The sequence below is a fragment of the Rana temporaria genome (genome assembly GCF_905171775.1).
Source record: "Rana temporaria chromosome 4 unlocalized genomic scaffold, aRanTem1.1 chr4y, whole genome shotgun sequence".
Classification (NCBI taxonomy): Eukaryota; Metazoa; Chordata; class Amphibia; order Anura; family Ranidae; genus Rana; species Rana temporaria.
The window spans coordinates 1,372,233-1,392,801 of record NW_024404461.1 but is presented as its reverse complement, the minus strand read 5'-3'; the positions used below and the strand labels follow the sequence as shown (position 1 = coordinate 1,392,801).

General features: G+C 46.4%; 1 long non-coding RNA gene across 1 annotated transcript; it reads left to right on the top strand.

Annotated features, from left to right (window-relative positions):
* The first annotated feature begins 2,100 nt into the window (after window positions 1-2,100).
* Window positions 2,101-19,642, top strand: LOC120921834. Its single transcript, XR_005745000.1, has 3 exons — window positions 2,101-2,133; window positions 2,507-2,633; window positions 19,605-19,642. It is a non-coding gene; the product is annotated as an uncharacterized LOC120921834 (long non-coding RNA).
* Window positions 19,643-20,569: the final 927 nt, after the last annotated feature.

Sequence of the window (20,569 nt, the reverse complement as noted above, 5' to 3'; positions counted from 1 at the left end):
GGTGGGAAGCTGCCACATTTAGCATTGGTAGTCATACTGCAACTGAAGGTTCATCTTGGCTGAATAGCCAATCAGTGCAGCCGTTATCTCACCCCAAACAGGGCAAATTCACTCCAAACCCAAACAGAACCAAACAAGTGATCTGTTTATTGGTCCCTTATTGGTGACCGATGGGAGAAGGATCCCCTCATATCAGTGATCAGTGAAAGAAGGACATTTTTACATTATCATGAAATTGTTGTTACTGAAAGACAGAAATTGATCAATTTACAGGGAACCCCTAGAACCCTTTGGAGGAACCCTGGCTGATAAAGTCTGGACTAGTCAGTAATATATTTCTATCCCCCTTGGTGGGAGTGCGGATGACCCATCTATAAGGATATACAGAACATACACACAGCACAAGGCCGAGTTCACACTACGAGATGTTTCTTTGGGCTGCAGTTCCTTTGAGCTCCACAAGATGGTGATCTCACCTCTACCCAGGAAGTCTCTATGGAAGACAGGAAGTGATGTCCGGTACAGACAGGAAGTTCCGGGTGAGAGGTGAGTCGGGAGGAAGTAGAGAGAAGACGTTGCTGGAAGAGGCAGCAGAGGAGGTAATAAGATCTTATTTTTTATTTACACCCAGTAACCCCGTCATGTCCGTCCTCTTCCTCCATAGTCACTGTGACGTCTTTTATCTCCAGCAGATGATGATACACACATATATAGTGTGGAGACCTAGATTAACCCCTTCAGGGGCAGAACATTCCCCCACTTACAGGGCCGGAAAACACTCTCCATTTTGGAGATGTGTCACCTTTCCCACCAATCACCTTCTCACCTCATCAGTCTGTATCAGGGGTCTCCAAACTTTCTAAACAAAGGGCCAGTTTAGACTTTAGAGGGGCCAGTGGGAGTAGAAAATGTCCAGTGGAAGTAAACAATGTCCCATCGTTGGTGTCAGTAGGAGGAACTGTGCCCCATTGTTCATATCAATAAAATGATTAGTGCCCCATTGTTTATAGCAATGGAAGGAATGGTGTCCTATCGTTGGTGTCAGTGGGATGAATACTTCCCCATTGTTGATATCAGTGGGATGAATAATTCCCCATAGTTGGTGTCAGTGGATGGAATAGTGCCCCAAGGGCCAGATAAAGGCAAGCAAAGGGCCGCATGCAACCCCCAGGCCACAGTTTGGAGACCGCTCATCTATACTAAACAGATTATACCACTTCTATTAGTGGGGGAGTGATAGTGTTTGGCATTGGAAGAAATCACATCCAGGTACATGTGAATGGACAAGTTGGTGACAAGATACACAGCGGGTCCAACCAAAATGCACAGTGAGACCTATCTAGTAATAGAAGATCCATCCATTGTGGTGAGTGTCATCCATGTGGGGTCACCTGGAAGTGGTCACGTGTTTATCTGTTACTAATGGCACAGCACCTGATCACCTACCTCTTGTTTTTCAAGCAACTAATATTTGAAGGGGACTTTTTGATTCTTTGGACATTAGTTGTGTTTTCTGGTGTTATTCATTTCTTTATTTTTTACATGTGGCAAACTGTTTAATAATCTTTATTTATATTTTTGGCAGCATAGTCTATATACACATTTACTGGAGATCATATGACCATCACATTGCCTCCACCTCCCTCCCTGATAGAATAGAGAATTACAAAGACGATTCTAGAAGTCACCAAGAAGATGATGGAGGAGAGGTGAGCGGTGCCGGGAATTCTGGGACATTATCCAATAACAGACAAGGGGTGTGTCTGGATGGTGACTGTATCATTGTGTGTGTCAGGTTCCTATAAGGTGTCAGGATGTCACTGTCTATTTTTCCATGGAGGAGGGGGAGTATTTAGAAGGACACAAGGATCTCTATAAGGACGTCATGATGGAGAATCAGCCGCCCCTCACATCACCGGGTAAGAGGAGACTTTATTGCAAAGGAGAGAGCAGTACGGAGGCTCCACCTAGATCCCCCATCATCTGATAAACACATAGAAACAATGTATTCAGTCAGTGTGTGTGTTTCCTACAGATGGATCCAGTAATGGGAACCCAACAGAGAGATGTCCCCGTCCTCTGTATTCCCGGGATTCCACACAGGAAGGTCACACCATCCCCCACCATCATCAGGTAGATGAGTGACAATTATTGGTAGATCTGATTTATACACAAGCATGTTTGTTACAATGAATGTTTTATTATATATTCAGAGTGGAAACCTCGGGGATGATAATATTGATGTTAAAGAAGAGTATAAAGAGGAGGATGAGGAGTATGGAGTGATGGAGGAGTTTTCAGAAGGACACAAGGATATGATGGAGCCACCTAATACCAGGAACCCACCAGAGAGATGTCCCCGTCCTCTGTATTCCCGGGATTCCACACAGGAAGGTCACACCATCCCCCACCATCATCAGGTAGATGAGGAACAATCACTGATAGTATCATTAGGATCTGTACATTATCTGCATTGTTATTCTATATATTTTTATTCTATATTCAGAGTGGAAGACTGAGAGATTCTAAAGTTGAGGTGAAAGAAGAAGAAGAGACTTATGTGAGCGATGATCAGGAGGATGGAATATTGAGGCTAATTCTAGAAGACGGCACTTCCACAGAGATCAGCACAGGTGGGTCATTAACACTAAATACATTCCTACACCCATACTGCTCACTGATTGGTCCGGGGTTGAGCAAGGACTGGGTGATATCAGCCTGTACTACCCTGGTCACTTTTCTGAGCTGTGTTCTTATGTATCTAGACAGTTTTTTTTGGAGATTCTGGGGTTCAGCTGGCAGCAAAATGTTAATCTTCACCATAGGCGTTACTAGATCTAGGCACCTGGGGTATGTGCTTTGGGTCTTCTGCCCCATACCTGGGTATGGCAAGATCTCTGTCAGAACAATTCTCCCAGGCTTACTTGTTCTGTTGTCTGTGCCAGGTGGAGGGATATGTCTGTATAGTCTCAGACCCAAGTCACTCTCAGGAGATAGGAGGCAGCAGTGTGAGTGAGTGAATAACTTGTATAGCGCTAAAAATGCAAACTGAATCGCCTCTCTGGTGGGCTCCTGGTATTAGATGGCTCCATTATATCTATTTTCTTCTTTAGCCTTCAGAAGAGGTTGGTCTTGAGTTTTTTTCTGAAGGCCTGATGACTTTCTTCCGTTCGGATGTTAGTTGGTAACACATTCCACAGTCAAGGTCCTTGGACTGCAAATTTTTGTTCTCCTCTAGACTTATAGCGAGCCTTGAGGATTTGAGTGAGTGAGTGAAAAACTTATATGGCGCTACAAATGCGAACTGAATCGCCTCAAGGCCCTTGGTATCAATTTCCTTCTAATTTGGCCTTCAGAATAGGTGGGTCTTGAGTTTTTTCCTGAAGGCCTGGTGATTCACTTCCGTTCATATATTAGTTGGTAGTGCATTCCACAGTCGAGGTCCTTGGACTGCAAATCTTCGTTCTCCTTTTGTCTTGTAGCGGGCCTTGGGGATTTGTAGTAGATTTTTGGTTAGTTGATCGGAGAACGCGATTGGGGTTGTGTTTTTTTATTTTCTGACATAAATATTGGGGGGCGATTCCTTGTACACATTTGTGCGTCAGGCAGAGGGCCTTGAATGTGACTCTGTCCTTTACGGCCAGCCAGTGGAGGGACCTCAGGGATAGAGTGATTAATTCCCAGTTTTTTTTTTCCAGTTACCAGTCGTGCCTCCGACTTGTAGACGGGCGATCTGGTGTTTTGGGAGTCCGGGGTAAAGGGAGTTTGCATAATCGAGCCTGGAGTTGAATATTGTTCCCACCACTACTGCTGTGTCTTCTTTCGGGATGAAGGGAACGAGTCTTCGCAGCAGGCACAGAAGATGGTGGGATCCACTCAGTACAGACCCAATATGAGCATCCATTGTCATGTCGGAGTCAAAAATGACTCAGAGGCTTTTGACTTTGGTGCTAGGGGTGATGGTTTGCCCCAAGATGGGCGGGGGTGTCCATGTGGACCTTGCAAGAATCTTCCGGTTTGCATGGAGCAGAAGGAGTTCTGTTTTTGATCCATTGAGTTTAAGGTGACTCTCCGTCATCCAGTTGTCTATTAAGGTGAGGCATTTTTCTAGTCCTAGTTATTGGTCCTTTTTGTTGCCAATACGAAGGTAGAGTTGAGTGTCGTCAGCATAGGAAAGGTAGAGTAGATCCTGGTTACTGATAATTTTGAGGAGTGGGCGAAGATAAATATTGAATTGTGAGTGGGCGACAGGGGTGACCCTTGAGGGACTCTGCATGCCACGGTATGTGCTTCGGGAGTGAAGGGTCCTAGTTTCACTGTCTGGGATCGGTTTTCCAGAAATGATGAAAACCAGGATCCGAGTCTGCCACTCTAGCTACTTCTGCGAGGCAAGTAAGCAACATTTTGTGGCACTAAGGTTCAGCAGAATCAGAAGACAGGATTCTCCTTCATCTGCTGCTTCGAGAGTATCATCCCATATTTTGAGAAGTGCTGTTTCTGTCCCGTGACCTGGACGGAAACCCGACTGTAGTGGGTCGAGTAGTTTGTGGGTGTCTAAATGGTGCTGTAGCTTTTGTACTACCGCTTTGTCAATAATCTTGGAGAAGACGTTGAGGCCGGTTATAGGTTGACGGTGGTTTGGGTCTTTAGGGTCGAGGTTGTTTTTTTTTATTATGCCTTGTTTTAGGGAGGTCGGCACCATGCCTTCCTTAAATGATTGATTTATAAAGTGCGTGATCGCGGGTGCCAAGATATCGGCACATTCTTTCAGCAATTTTGTGGGAATGATGTCATTAGGCGATGCACTGTCTCGCAGGCTACCGATGATATTTTTAGTGGTGTCAATGGAAAATGGCTTCAGTTAAAATTTTATTGATTGAAGAGTATTTGTATTAATATTACCTTTTAGAATTGTGGTGAAGGGGCTGGTGATTTTTTTTGCTGAATTGTTTCACAGATTTTTTCAATTTTGTTGATCAAAAAATCCGATAATTGAGTGAGTGAGAGACTTGTAAAGCGCAACACATGCAAACTGAATCGCCTCTGGGCGCTGTATCCATTTCATGGGTAAGGAACCCCTTGACCTCAGAAGAGATGGGTTTTAATCTTTCTCCTGAAGGCCAAGTGGTCCGACTCCAGTCGGATGGTGGTTGGTAGTGCATTCCACAGGCGGGGTCCTTGGACTGCAAATCTTCGATCTCCTTTGGACTTGTATCTGGCTTTGGGTATCTGGAGGAGGTTTTGATTGGTGGATCGCAGAATGCGATTGGGGTTATGGACTTTTATTTTTTCGCATAGATATTGGGGGGTGTTGCCTTGAATACACTTATGTATTAGACAGAGTGCCTTGAAAGTGATTCTGTCTTTTAGTGAAGGTGAGATTGATTCCCATGTTTTTTTCCCAGTCACTAGTCGAGCGGCCGTATTTTGAACGACTTGCAGACGAGTGATTTGGTATTTGGGGAGTCCTAGATAGAGGGCATTTGCGTAGTCGAGTCTGGAATTGATGATTGTTCCCACCACGACTGCAATGTCCTCTTTCGGGATAAAGGGCGTGAGTCTGCGTAGTAGGTGCAGCAGATGGTGGGATCCGCTGACCACTGACCCTATTTGTGCATCCATTTTTATGTAGGTATCGAAAATGACTCTGAGACTTTTGACTTTGGTGCTAGGGGTGATAGTTTTACCCAGAATGGGCGGGGGAGTCCATGTTGACGCGGGGTGATTTTTCCGGTTAGCGTGAAACAGGAGAAGTTCTGTTTTCGAACCATTGAGTTTAAGATAACTGTTTGTCATCCAGTTATCTATTAGAGTGAGGCATTTCTCTAGTCCAAGAGAATGATCCTTTTTGTTGCAGATGCGGAAATACAGTTGTGTGTCGTCTGCATAGGAGTGGTAAAGTAACTTCTGGTTACTGATGATTTCAAAGAGAGGGCGAAGATAGATATTAAACAATACGGGCGATAAGGGAGATCCCCGAGGGACTTCGCATGACACCGCACGTTTTTCAGAAGTGAAAGACCCCGGTTTCACTATTTGTGATCGGTTTTCCAAGAAGGAGGAGAACCAGGGTAAAACACCTTCAGCGACTCCGGGTACTTCAGCTAGCCTAGCCAGTAGTAGTCCGTGGTCTACAGTGTCAAAAGCCGCGCTTAGGTCTAGCAGTATCAGGAGACAAGGTTCTCCTTCATCTGCGGCCTCTAGAGCATCATCCCATATTTTGAGCAGCGCCGTTTCCGTTCCGTGACCCGGACGGAAGCCTGATTGAAACAGGTCGAGTAATTTATTGGTGTCTAAATGCAGTTGCAGCTGTTGTACAACTACTTTATCCATTACCTTGGAGAAAGCATTTAGACCTGTTATGGGCCTCCGGTTGTTTGGGTCTTTGGGGTCGAGGGGAGTTTTTTTTTAGAATTGGTTTTATTGTACCTTGTTTCAGCAAGGTGGGCACCATGCCCTCCTTGAATGATTTGTTTATGAGCTGCGTGATAGCTGGTGCCAGTATATCGGCACTTTCTTTCAGCAGTTTAGTGGGGATGATATCATTGGGTGCTGTGCTATTACGCAGAGTCCCGATGATATTTTTAGTGGCATCGATGGAAATGGGTTTAAGAGTGAATTTTGGTGATTGTGGTGGATTTATGTGGGTATTAGGTTTGTGATTTGGGGGGGAGTTGGTGACGGTTCCATTTTGCAGAATACTTTTACGGATTTTTTCAATGTTATTAATGAAATAATCCGATAATTCATTGCAAAATTCTTGTGAATCAGAATTGGGGGCCTCTAAACAAGCAGGATTCATAGTCTGAGTGACCAGCTTGAAGAGTTCTCGGGGGCGGTTAAGGGCATTTGCGATGATGTTGGAGAAATTATTTCATTTCATTGCAAAAATCTTGCGTTTCATGTTTCGGAGCCTCTAGGCAGGCTGGATTCATGGTTTGGGCGACTAAGTTGAAGAGCTCACGGGGACGATTCAGGGCTTTTGCGAGGATGTTTGAAAAGTGTTCTTTTTTTGCTTTGAAGATTTCTTTGTGATATTTCTAATGCCTAGTACACACGAGAGGATTTATCCGCGGAAACGGTCCTCCGGACCGTTTCCGCGGATAAATCCTCTGGCGGATTTTGATCTCCTGGTTGTACTAACCAGGAGATCAAAATCCCTGTGGAATTCCGTCCGCGGTGATGCGTCGCGCTGTCGCCGTGGCGACGTACGCGACGCGGTGATATAAGGACTTCCACGCATGCGTCAAATCATTACGACGCATGCGGGGGATGGATTCGGACGGATTGATCTGTACAGACCAGCGGATCAATCCGTTGGAATGGATTCCAGCGGATAGATTTCTTAGCATGTTAGGAAATGTTTATCTGCTGGAAATCCATCCGCGGGGACAAAAATTGGCGGAAACAGATCCGCTGGATTGTACACACCAGGGGAAGCGGATCAATTTCAGCGGATCGATCCTCTCGTGTGTACTGGGCCTTAGTGATTAATTTGCAGATTTTGTGGGTTTCCATAGTTGGGTTTCTTCTCCAGGTGCCTTCCGCTCTTCTGCGTCCTTGCTTCAATAATGTGAGAGCGTCATTGAACCAGCCGGAGTTGTTTTTTCGGATGAGCGTTCTGCATTTCGGAGCGATTTTGTCTGCAGTGTGTAGTAAAGCTTTGTTGATGAGGTTGAGTGTTTCCGCTGCTGATTGATTTTGATTTATTATTGTTATTTTATTTAATAATGTAGTTTTGAAGAGTTCTGAGTGGAGTTTCTTCTGGAATCTTGTCCAGTGTGTTGTTAACGGGTTTGTCAGTTTTTTGAAGATGGTGTTGTTAGTTATTTTGAATTTGATTGCATGGTGATCTGTCCAGGTTTGGTTGGTTGATCGAAGAATGCGATTGGGGTTGTGGTATTTTTTTTTCTCACATAAATATTTGGGGGCGAGTCCTTGTACACATTTGTGAGTCAGGCAGGGGGCCTTAAATGTGACTCGTTTTTTTACGGCCAGACAATGGTGGGTCCTCAGGGACGGGGTGATTGATTCCTGTTTACCAGTCTTGCTGTCGTGTTCTGGATGACTTGTAGACGAGAAATCTTGTATTTTGGAAGTCCAAGGTAGAGGGAGTTTGCATAGTCGAGCCTGGAGTTGATAATTGTTCCAACCACTACTGCTGTATCCTCTTCCGGGATGAAGGCGATAAGTCTTCGTAGCAGGCGGAGAAGATGGTGAGATCCGCTGACTACTAATCCTATTTGTGCATCCATAGTCATGTCAGAGTCAAAGGTGACTCCTAGACTTTTAACTTTGGTGCTTGACGTGATGGTTTGTCCCAAAATGGGGGGTGGTGTCCATGTCGTCCTAGAATTTGTCTTTCGGTTTGCATGAAGCAGAAGAAGTTCTGTTTTGGATCCATTCAATTTAAGGTGACTCTCCATCATCCAGTTGTCTATCAATGTGAGGAATTGTTCTAGTCCGTGGTATTGGTCTTTTTTGTTGCTGATGCGAAAGCATAGTTGAGTGTCATCAGCGTAGGAATGGTAGAGTAGGTCCTGATTACTGATAATTTTGAGGAGTGGGCAGAGATAGATGTTGAATAGTATGGGCGACAGAGGTGATCCTTGAGGGACTACGTATAAAATGGTATGTGCTTCCGAAGTGAAGGGTCCTAGTTTCACTGTCTGGGATCGATTTTTTTCAGGAATGATGTGAACCAGGGTAGATCTGAGTCTGCAACTCTGGCTACTTCTGTGAGGCGAGTTAGCAACATTTTGTGGTCTACTGTGTCAAAGGCAGCACTAAGGTCCAGCAGTATCAGAAGATAGGATTCTCCTTCGTCTGCTGCTTCAAGGGCATCATCCCATATTTTGAGGAGTGCTGTTTCTGTCCCATGACCCGGGCAGAAACCCGATTGTAGTGGGTCCAGTAGTTTGTGGATGTCTAAATGGTGTTGTAGCTGTTGTACTACTGCTTTCTCAATAATCTTGGAGAAGACATTAAGGCTGGTTATAGGTCGACGATCGTTTGGGTGTTTGGGGTCGAGGTTAGATTTCTTTAGAAGGGTTTTGATTATGCCTTGCTTGAGGGGGGTCGGAACCATACCTTCTTTAAATGATTGATTTATAAGGCGTGTGATCGTGGGTGCCAAAATATCAGCACATTCTTTCAGAAGTTTTGTGGGAATGATGTCGTTACTGTCTCGGAGGCTTCTGATGATGCTTTTAGTGGTATCCGTGGTAATTGGATCCAGTGTAAATTTTGTTGATTGAAGAATATTTATATTGATATTTCCTTCTTGATTTGTAGGGGTGAGGCTTGTTGTTTGTTTTTTTTTGTTGAATAGTTTCACATATTTTTTTCAATTTTGTCAATGAAAAAATCTGATAGTTCATTGCAGAAATCTTGTTTCAATATTTGGAGCCTTTAGGCAGGCTGGATTCATAGTCTGAGTGACTAGGTTAAAAAGCTTGCGGGGACGGTTTCTGGCTTTTGTGATGGTGTTAGAGAAGTGTTCTTTTTTTGCTTTGAAGATTGATCTCTTTGTGATATTTCTTAGTGATAAATTTGTAATTTGTGTGGTTTTCCTTTGTTGTGTTTCTTCTCCAGGCTCCTTCCGCTCTTCTGCGTTCTTGCTTCAATAATGTGAGAACGTCATTGAACCAACTGGAATGATTTTTACGGATGAGTGCTCTCCGTCTCGAAGCGATTATGTTTGCTGTCTGTAGTAATGCTTTGTTAATGGAGTTGAGTGTTTCCTCTGTTGATTGATTTTGTTTTATCATTGTTATTTCGTTCAATAGTGTGGTTTTGAAGAGTTCCGAGTGGAGTTTCTTCAGTGATCTTGTCCAGTGTATTGTTAATGGGTTTGTCGATTTTTTGAAGACGGTGTCGGTGGTTATTTTGAATTTGATTGCATAGTGATCTGTCCAGGGTAAGGGCCTGTTCTCCAGTGTGTTGATGTCCATATTCTGTTTGAAGATAAGGTCGAGGGTGTGACCTGAAACATGCGTGGGAGCACATATCAGTTGCTGCAGACCTAGTCCTTCCGATTGGTCAATGCAGGCGGTGGCGATGGGATCCTGGGAGGAGTTGGCCCAGAGGTTGAAGTCCCCAAGTAGCAGGAGGTGTTTGGTTTTCAAGGTGTATGTCGAGATAAATTCTGTCAGAGATGTGAGGAGATGTGTCTTTGGTCCCGGCGGTCTGTAGCATAGTAGTATGTGGACGGTGTCCTGGGGTGTTGTTTGGAGTTGCAGGGTGAGTGTTTCCATGAACGGCAATGAGCTCTGTAGGGTTGGTTTGGTGAGAGAGAGGTGAGATTTGTAGATCACTGTTAGGCCTCCTCCTCTTTGCCCGATTCTGTTCTTGGTTAGGCTGCAATAGTTCTCTGGCACTAGTTCTGCTAGGATGGTATTACAGTCCAATGTTAGCCAGCTTTCTGTGATGAAAAGGCAATCTGTGTTGTGTTGGGTGATGAACTTGTGAATTTCCTGTCTGTGCTTGACTGCGGATCTTGTGTGATAGGTGTAGTGTTTGAAATGGTGCCATCCTGTTTTTGACAGTCGATCATCGATTGAATCTTAGAAGTTGTTCTTTCCGTAGTGTGGGACGTCTAAAGTAAACATTTAAAATTCCACTGAACACTGAATATAATTTATATTGTGCATTACATACTCCTGATCCCTGCACTATATACTCTATGTTGTACATTACATCATTCTGAAATTATAAAATCCTAACTGTTGTATCCTATACAGGTATAATAAGTTGTACATTACATAGGCCTTACCTCTTTTGCACCCATGTTCTACCAGCTGGACATTACATGTTGATAATAATGTGATAACATCCTCAGACTTTGGAACCTTAAACAGAAAGTGATAATGAGGGAGGAGTCAATAACCCAATGATGATGATCTTCAGGATCAGTCCAGTCTTCATCTTGGTTGTTCTCCCCCATCCTCAGTCTCTGACCTCTGGTGGGGCTCAGCCCCGCTGTTATTCATGACTAAATCATGGACTAAATAAGGAAGAGCAGGACTTCTTGTGTTGGGAAGATGGTAATGAGTGATAGAGGGGGATGGGACACTAGTCCAGGGCTCAAAAAAATCTGGTCGCAGGAGGCGCATGCGCGGCAGCTCCCAAGATGGCCACCGGCATCTAGAGCTCCGCACCACCACGGCCCCACTCTGAGCACCGGAGCCGACCGAGCGCTCCCCCGGCCTGCACTCCGGGAGATTTGTGCAGGGGAAACACTCGGGAACCCGCGGATGTCCTCCCCGCCGGTCAGGGGGGATCTCTCGAGCCAGATGGCGGAGGCGCCCGGCCCCCTCAGCTATGCTAAGATGGCGGCGGCTACACGAGGCCAGCCCGCCTCGGATCCCACAGATGACTCCATAGCCGACCAGGACCTGGTCCAACTACACTCCCCAGGTACAGATTACCCCCCGCTGCCACCGGCCGTCTCCCCAGCCTCTACAGAATCTTTATTGGGCAGGATGGGAGCGGGCTGTCCCACTACCCCCATGCTGGATACTCACACAGGCAGGCTGCTTGCAGTGTGTGACGCGCAGGTGGGGGCCCCTACTCCCACAGACTTTAACTCAATGATGTCTGCTTTCTCACAGATGCTAACTAATAGCCTGGCTCTGAATGCAGCACAGATTACATCCTCTATACATGCGGATCTGCAACAGATAGGTTTGAGGATGGACAATATTGAGCAAAAGGCAGACCAAGCAGTGCTTAGAATTAATCAAAACTCGGCCAGACTCCAGGATGTACAGGATCAGTTGGAGACCGCGTTCGCGAAGATCGACGACCTCGAGAACAGATCGAGAAGGTACAATTTTAGGGTACGGGGGCTCCCGGAATCAGAAAAAGAGGTTCAGGCTGCAGTAAAATCTCTTATTAAAGATTTAATCCCTGACATTGCTGATCACCGCCTTGAACTGGATAGGGCTCATAGAGCGCTGCAGGCCCCTCGCTCAGACGGTCTGCCCAGAGACATCATAGTAAAACCTCATTTCTATTCAGTGAAGGAGGAGGTCATGAGAAAATCTAGAGCTGCGGAAAGCCTCACCCTTTTAGGGCACAAGATTCAAATATTTGCGGACCTGTCCCCATATACGGTCCAGAGGAGGCGTGCGCTCAAGCCGTTGCTTCAGGTCCTGATGGACAGAGGAATTACATACAGATGGTCCTTCCCTCTCCGCCTGAATTTTTTCTACAAAACTAAGAACTTTGGCTTCTCCTCGTTCGCCGAAGGGGAGCGTCTCCTTACCCACATTGGTCTGCTCCATCTGGACCCCCCCCCTGCACAGGCCAATAGGGGTACCCCTTCATCTGCAAAAAGGCCACCTCCGGCAAGCCCGCTGCAGCAGACCTGGATGAAACACGGCTCCAAGCGTTCCAAAGAAAATTTACCGCCATGAAGAGTCTACACATCTTTTTGTTTGGTTCCTGACTACAAGGTCTTATTTTTGTGTTTGGTTTGGTTCGCTGGACTTAGACTGGTCCTCATTCTCTGGAGCGGTTCTGGGGCTTATCCCTGCCGTCCTGGTGGGGGCTGTTCATGTTGGCCCTGATTCATTTTTGTTTCCTGCTTTTAAACGGTTATTGGTTGGTAGATTTTTTTTTTTTTTTCTCTCAATCTACTCTCCCACTCTGAGGGTTGACCTGGACTGGGTCTTGGAAAGGGGGATGGGGAGGGAGGTCCATATCCCAATCTCCCGGAGGAATGGTTTACGCTTGCCATGTAGTCAGGCCCTATTTTTGCCCCCTTTTTATTCCTGTATTGTTTTGAGCTGACAGGCAGTCTCCTCTAACAGGGGGTTATGGGCTGGGTTGTGCATTTCACTGTTGGGGGCCTTGCCTGGTTTACACGGGCTTGCTCCCCAGCTAGATTAGGAGGGCATGTTTAAAGATGATGTACGGGATTGGGGCTACTGCTCGAGAGGGCATGCATACCTTCTGGACCTCCAACCCGGGAGGCGGGGGTCGGGTGGGCTTTCATTCTTGTGCTGAATTGCACAATTTTTATCTAGGAGCGCTCGGTATTCACGGGATCAAGGGTCTTTTTGGGACCTTCAGTTCTATGTACAACAGGGTGTTGGGGTTGTGGTGGTCCCAGTGCACCTCCATTGGTCCAGGAGCACAATTGGTGCTTCTTGTTCCGTTTCCGGTTTCCCTGACTTCAGGGTCTTCCGGTGCCTTTGGGTCAAGGGGATGGGGATGGCTAGTCCACCCCACCCCAGGGGGGGGAGGGGGTCGGGGGATCCCCATGTAATGTTCTGCTTGGTTATTATAATCAAATTGTTTTCTCAGGTACGTAATGATGTTCTCTTATTTTCTCTCCTCTGTCTCTCTTTCATTTCTCTTACTCTTCTGATCCTTCACTTAACCATAGGTGTCCACAGGCCTCACGGATGTCTCCGATCTCCCTTCCCGGGCCCCGGGCCGTGGTCTCTCCGTCTCTCTGGAACTCATCGGGTTTGCTTCCCTCTCGATCCGGGTAAGTGGCGGAGCTTCTGCACAGCCTCATTCACTCTGTACCATGACTGACACACACTGTCCCCCACCTACTCTCAAGATTATTTCTCACAACACTCAGGGCCTCAACTCCCCGGTAAAACGCAGGAAGCTTTTCCAACTTTATAACTCCATGCACGCGGATGTTCTCTTACTACAGGAGACCCACTTCCCCTCCACCTTTAATCCCAAATTCCTACATCAACGCTTTCCCCAATTTTTTCTGGCGGCTGCGGACAACAAAACCAAAGGGGTGGCGGTATGCTTCGCAAGGCATATTAATCTCTCACAGCCTGAAACTATTGTAGACCCGCAGGGCCGCTACATTCTAGTCTCGGGGCATATTGATGGGGAATTATACACTTTTGTCTCCTACTACACTCCCAACAAGGGGCAAAAAATATTTTTCGAGTCCTTGATGGGTAAGCTCCAAAAACACTTTAAAGGTACGGTCTTTATAGGCGGAGATTCAAATATTGCTTTCGATTATGCCCTGGACAGACTGGCGAACGGCTCCTCAAAGCCCAAGCGCCCGTCTAAACAGAGCGTCAACATTGCTAAATTGCTTAACTCGGCAGGTTTAATCGACATTTGGAGGGAAGTTAACCCGCGCACTAAAGATTATACGCACTTCTCGGCACCCCACAACTCTTACGCTAGGATTGATCATATTTTCGTTCGCGCAACCACGATCCCACTCATTAAAAGCTCCAAGATTGTGGAATCATCCCTATCGGATCATTCCATGGTCACTTTAATAACTCATAGGCCCACGGCGTCGGGTGACCCACCTCGGTGGCGCTTACGGGAGTCACTTTTAAGCGATCCAGTGCAATGCTCCTTGCTGGAGGAGGCCATTAAAGAGTATTTCCTTCTTAATGATACGAGCGAGGTCTCACCTGTTTCCGTCTGGGCGGCACACAAACCTGTCATCAGAGGGAAACTGATCCAAATGTCGACTAGACTAAAGGCGGAGCACAATGCGGATACGTTGAAACTCACGGAGGACTTTCGGAAATTGGCAAGGGCCCACAAGTCCCGACCAACACCCGAATCTCTAGAGAAGCTAGACAAGGCCCGGGCACTCCTGAACCTATCACTGACCACGGCAGCGGAACAACACCTTAGGTGGACGGGGGCTAGGTTCTATGCACAAAATGACCGGATAGGGTCGAGGCTAGCCACAAAATTAAGTCCCAAACCGCGTACTCTGGCGTTCCCTAAACTTCGGGTGGCCACGGGGGAACTGACGCAGAACCCTTCCAAAATAATGGACGCATTCTTACGTTTCTACTCTGACTTATACAAACCTTCCCGCACCACTCCCAACTCTTTGCGAAATGAATTTCTGGATGGCCTCCCTCTGCCCACACTAACCAAAGAACATAGCGAACTCCTGGAGAGTCCGATCACTCAGGAAGAAGTCTTAGATACTATTAAGGCACTTAAAGTGGGCTCTTCCCCGGGACCGGATGGCTTCTCCACTGGTTACTATAAGAAGTTTGGCGCCTGCCTGGCGCCCCACCTGGCAAGGCTGTTTAACTGTCTCAGGGAAGGGGCTCACCTGAATACGGACATGAACTCTGCTTACATCTCGGTAATACCAAAACCGGACAAAGACTCTAGCGAGGTGGGCAATTATCGCCCTATATCACTCATTAATAACGATGTAAAGATTATGACCAAAATAATGGCTACCAGATTATCTAGTTTCATCGCACAGTATGTCCACAAGGACCAGGTGGGCTTCATCCCTGGGAGACAGGGCCCGGATCAGATACGTAGAGCAATTGATATAATTTCCCTGCTCAAGTCGGGTTGGGATGGGGGACCCCCTCAAGAGGGTTTCTTGCTTTCCATAGATTTACATAAGGCTTTTGATTCCATAGATTGGGTTTACCTGTCTGAGGTCCTGGGGAGATGGGGCTTCGGCCCAAACTTCCTTAACCTTGTCAACTCGCTCTATTCCTACCCCACTGCGCAGATTCGCCTGATGGGCAGATATTCGGACTCCTTCTCGATAGGCAGGGGGACCAGACAGGGATGCCCACTGTCCCCCCTCCTCTTTGCGGTAGCTATAGAAACCCTGGCCATAGCTCTGAGATCGAATTCGGACATCAAGGGGGTTACCTGCGGTTCCCAGGAACATAAGTGCGCTCTTTATGCGGACGACCTCCTTCTTTTTGTCACCTCCCCCTGACTGCCACCCCAGTGATTCTGAAGACGTTGCGGACATTTAGCGTAGTTTCTGGCCTGAAGGTCAACATGGACAAATCAGTAGCGTTGAATGTCACCGTTCCCCCGGACCTACTCGCTCAACTGACTAACAAATTTCCTTTTGCGTGGGCCCCCTCCCACATCCCCTATTTGGGAATCAAACTGACGCCTGAGGTCAATAGCCTTTTCAAAACTAACTACCCCCCTATGTTCAGCAGATGTCAGGGAGACATGGATCGGTGGAATAGGATGGGTTTGTCCTGGTTGGGCAAGATACATGCGGTCAAAATGACCCTTCTCCCACGCCTTTTATATTTATTTAGATCTCTCCCGATCACGGTTCCGAAAACGGCCCTCGTTGGATTGCAGTCTGGGATTACACGCTTTGTGTGGGGCAAAAAGGGATACCGTTGTCCCTCAAGTGTACTGGTGAGATTAAGATCACAGGGAGGTCTGGGCCTCCCGAACTTATGGGGTTATTACCAGGCTGCACAACTAGAACAGATATCATTGGCCTTTGCCAGGGGTCCGAAACCGGACTGGTTATCTATGGAGAGGCAGGCTGTCCCGTTGAATACAATAGATTACCTCTTGGGATGTGACTCTAAAGATAAACCAGCCATACTGTCGCCAACTCTCTCACATTCTGTGGCTCTTGTCTCCAAGCTCTATACCCTAGGTTCACTGATATCTCCGTGGAGGCCTCTACGGCATTTATTTCATAATAAGGAGTTTTCCCCGGGGTTGGATATAGCCGCGTTTCGATGGTGGACGGATAAGGGCCTATACCGGATTGGGCATTTTTTTTCCCCGGCGGGTCCCCTTTCCATATCACACTGCAGGGAGAAGCTAGACATGCCTGACACAGAGCTCTTTAGGTTCTCTCAAATCTCTCACTTCCTGCACTCCATCCGGACTGACAAACATATGCCCCCCTCCATTACTCCCTACGAACAATGGTGCACAAATGCTATGGATCGGAGGGGAGGAATCTCCCTGATTTATACGGCACTGATGACTAAGACGGACAAGCCAGCGTATGCTCGGGCCTGGGAGGAGGACACGGGCAGCTCGTGGGACCCAGAAGTCTGGTTCCACGCCTCGAGTAGAGCGTTTAAAGGTATGCTCAATGTATCTCTCATCGAGGCTGGTATTAAAGTGTTAATCAGGTGGTACTATGTCCCTTCCAGGCTGGCAAAAATTTATCCAGGGACGCCCCCAGTGTGCTTTAGAGGCTGTGAACTTGTGGGCTCCATGCTGCACGTTTGGTGGACCTGTCCGCACATAAGATCCTTTTGGCGGAAGGTATTTCGTTCCATTGGATCCTTGACTGGGGTAACGGTATCCCCTCATCCCACTGTAGCTCTGCTAAATCACAGTATCCCAAACTTATCCAAAACTTCACAAGCACTGGCATTTTTTATACTATTGGGCGCCAAGCTGACCATCGCAAAGGCCTGGAAGAGACATACTGTCTCCTTCCAAGGGTTCAGGAGGAAAGTCTCTTGGATCATGGTACAAGAGCAAATGGTTGCTAAACTTAATGATAGAACGGAGAAATTCAGGACCATCTGGGAGCCCTGGGCAACTTCCTGCAATATCTCTCTCATACCTGGGGTTCGGGTGGGAGACTAGAAGGTCTGTATCTATCATAATCTGCGTACACACCTCCCTTCTATCCTCTCACGTTATCTCCTTTCTTTTCCTTTCTCTATTTTCCGCAGCCTCTCTTGGCATGCCTGGGTTAACCCTCTGTCCTGACGGCTTACTAGGAAACTTTCCTTCAGATGCATATTGAGATGGACCGTCGGGGGGGGGGTGTCCCCCTCTGAGTGGGGTCGGGTGCAGATCCGGAAGCCACGGGGGGATACTTGTGGCCCCGCCTCCTGGGATGCAGCTTGTTCCCTTTGGGGCTCCCGGGGGAATGAGGGTCTCGAGGCTTGTCCCACTATGGAACGGCTGGTAGGGTCGGGAATCGGCGGCTGGGTGTGCACCTGGGTCTGGGCAGTAGGGGGACAAGCTTGAAGTGGAGCACTATGGTAGCTCTTGTTATTATTGTTAGTACATACTTGTGCATCACTTGGGTGCGGTACTGTATAAATAGCTTTTGTATTACTTATGCACCTTGTATTTTGCTTATTCTACGTTTGTTCTCATCTGAAAATTGCAATAAAAACTTTTGAACGAAAAAAATCTGGTCGCAATTGCGTCAAGAAATTGTGACCTGGCGCCCACGCCCACCGGTAATTGAGGCTGCGGCCTACAAGGTTGCAAAGCCGTGGCCTCAATTACCAGCCGTCGCGGGCCCGCCAATCGTGGCAATTGCGCGGCAGGGGAGCTGGGGGCAAACGGAGGCACAGTGTGCGCCCCGAAGTGCCAAGCTTCCTTCTGTGACCTGCACCATCTGGTGGTGGCCGTTGGCGTTACAAGTAAAACAGCAGTTCCAATGTGTAATTTTTCACTGCCATCTCCTTCCCTCTAATTACAACCCCCAAACATGATATATATTTTTTATTCTAACACCCTAGAGAATAAAATGGCGATCGTTGCAATACTTTCTGTCAAGCCGTATTTGCGCAGTGGCCTTACAAGCGCACTTTTTTGGGGAAAAAATACACGTTTTTTTATTAAAAAATAAGACAACAGTAAAGTTATCCCATTTTCTTTTTATATTGTGAAAGATGATGTTGCGCCGAGTAAATTGATTCCCAACATGTCACGCTTCAAAATTGCGTCCGCTCGTGGAATGCCGACAACCTTTTTAAATTCTACAGGTTGCTTGTTTTGAGTTACAGAGGAGGTCTAGAGCTAGAATTATTGCTCTCGCTCTAACTATCGCGGCAATACCTCACATGTGTGGTTTGAATACCGTTTACATATGCGGGCGCTACTCACGTATGTGTTCGCTTCTGCGCGCTAGCTTGTCGGGACGCGTTTTCTAGCTCCTAACTTTTTTAGCTGGCTCCTAGATTCCAAGCAAATTTGTCAAACCCTGCACTAGTCCTACAATCCCCTCATCACTGTCACTCCTATAAAAGACAGTTCTCGTTGTTTCCTCACTCTCTGACTAGAGCTGCACGATTAATCATCAAGAATCATTATCGCGATCTTTTTCCCGTTGCGATTCTTGACACAGGGTTTCACGATCTTTGACATGAAAATAATTTTCTCTCTGCACTTTGGTATGCAAAGAATTTCCTCTCTGCTCTGTAGCCAAAAGTCAAAGTCTGGGCAGCCTGCCAAGTTTTGAAAACATTCTTTATCAGTGGAAAGTTAAGTCTAAACATTGTATCACATCAAAGGAATAAACTTCTGTATGTAAATTAGGAACGTTTAACCACTTAAACACCAAACCTTTTTCTGACAGCTCTTTTCAAGTTAAAATCATTTTTTCTGCTAGAAAATTACTTAGAACCCCCAAACATTATATATTTTTTTAGTAGAGACCCTACAGAATAAAATGGTGGTTTTTACAATATTTTATGTTGCACTGTATTTGCGCAGCAGTCTTTTTAAATGCATTTTTTGGGGGAAAAATTACTTTAATGAATTTTAAAAAAAATAGCCAGTAAAGGTAGCCCATTTTTTTTTGTATAAATGTAAAAGATTTTACACCGTGAGAGAATTGTGATCGTCATTCTAAGCAAAATAATCGTGATTCTCCTTTTGGCCAGAATCGTGCAGCTCTATCTCTGACTAAGGTCCATGAATAAAGAAATTATCTGGTAGGAGATCAGAGGAGCCATTTACTAGTTACCTTGAGGGGGAATTGTAAGATCCTCAGAGACAAAGCTGCCTGATGTGGGCGGAGTCCTGGTTTAGGGGAACCAATCAGCTCATGTCTAGTAATAATCTTTGTATTTCTATTTTAGTAGATGGACGGGAGATGAGGAAAACCTCAGAGGATTGTCTCACTTTGTCTCCAGACTGTAAAGTAGAAGATGAGGACATCACACAGTATAGTCCAGGAGAAAACCCGACTACCTCAAATGTCCATCCGGCACCACACAGTGTAGATGGACCATCGTATTCCTCTTATCCTGAGGAACCAAAGACTGTGCAGGATGGTGCCGGACCATCGTATTCCTTTTATCCTGAGGAACCTCGGACTGTGCGGGACGGTGCCGAACCATCGTATTCCTCTTATCCTGAGGAACCTCAGACTGTGCGGGACGGTGCCGAACCATCGTATTCCTCTTATCCTGAGGAACCTCAGACTGTGCGGGACGGTGCTGTCCTTATAACAGATAAGAGTTTTTCATGTGATGAGTGTGGGAAGTGTTTCAATTTTGAATCCGGTCTTAATAGACATAAAATAACTCACACAAGTGAGAAGCCATATTCTTGTCCTGAGTGCGGGAAATGTTTTTCAGTGAGGTCCAATCTTTACATACATCAGAGATCTCACACAGGGAAGAAGCCATATTCCTGTCCTGAGTGCGGGAAATGTTTTTCCGTGAAGTCCAGACTTTCCACACATCAGAGATCTCACACGGGGGAGAAGCCGTATTCCTGTCCTGAGTGTGGGAAATGTTTTTCAAACAACTCCAATCTTTACACACATCAGAGATCTCACATGGGGCATAATCCATATTCCTGTCATCGGTGCGGGAAAAGTTTTTCACACAAGTCCCTTCTTTACACACATCAGAGATCCCACACGGGGGAGAAGCCATATTCTTGTCCTGAGTGCGGGAAATGTTTTTCACGGAAATCCAATCTTTACATACATCAGAGATCTCACATAGGGCCTAAGCCGTATTCCTGTCCTGAGTGTGGGAAATGTTTTTCAAAGAAATCCAATCTTTCCATACATCGGAGATCTCACACAGGTGAA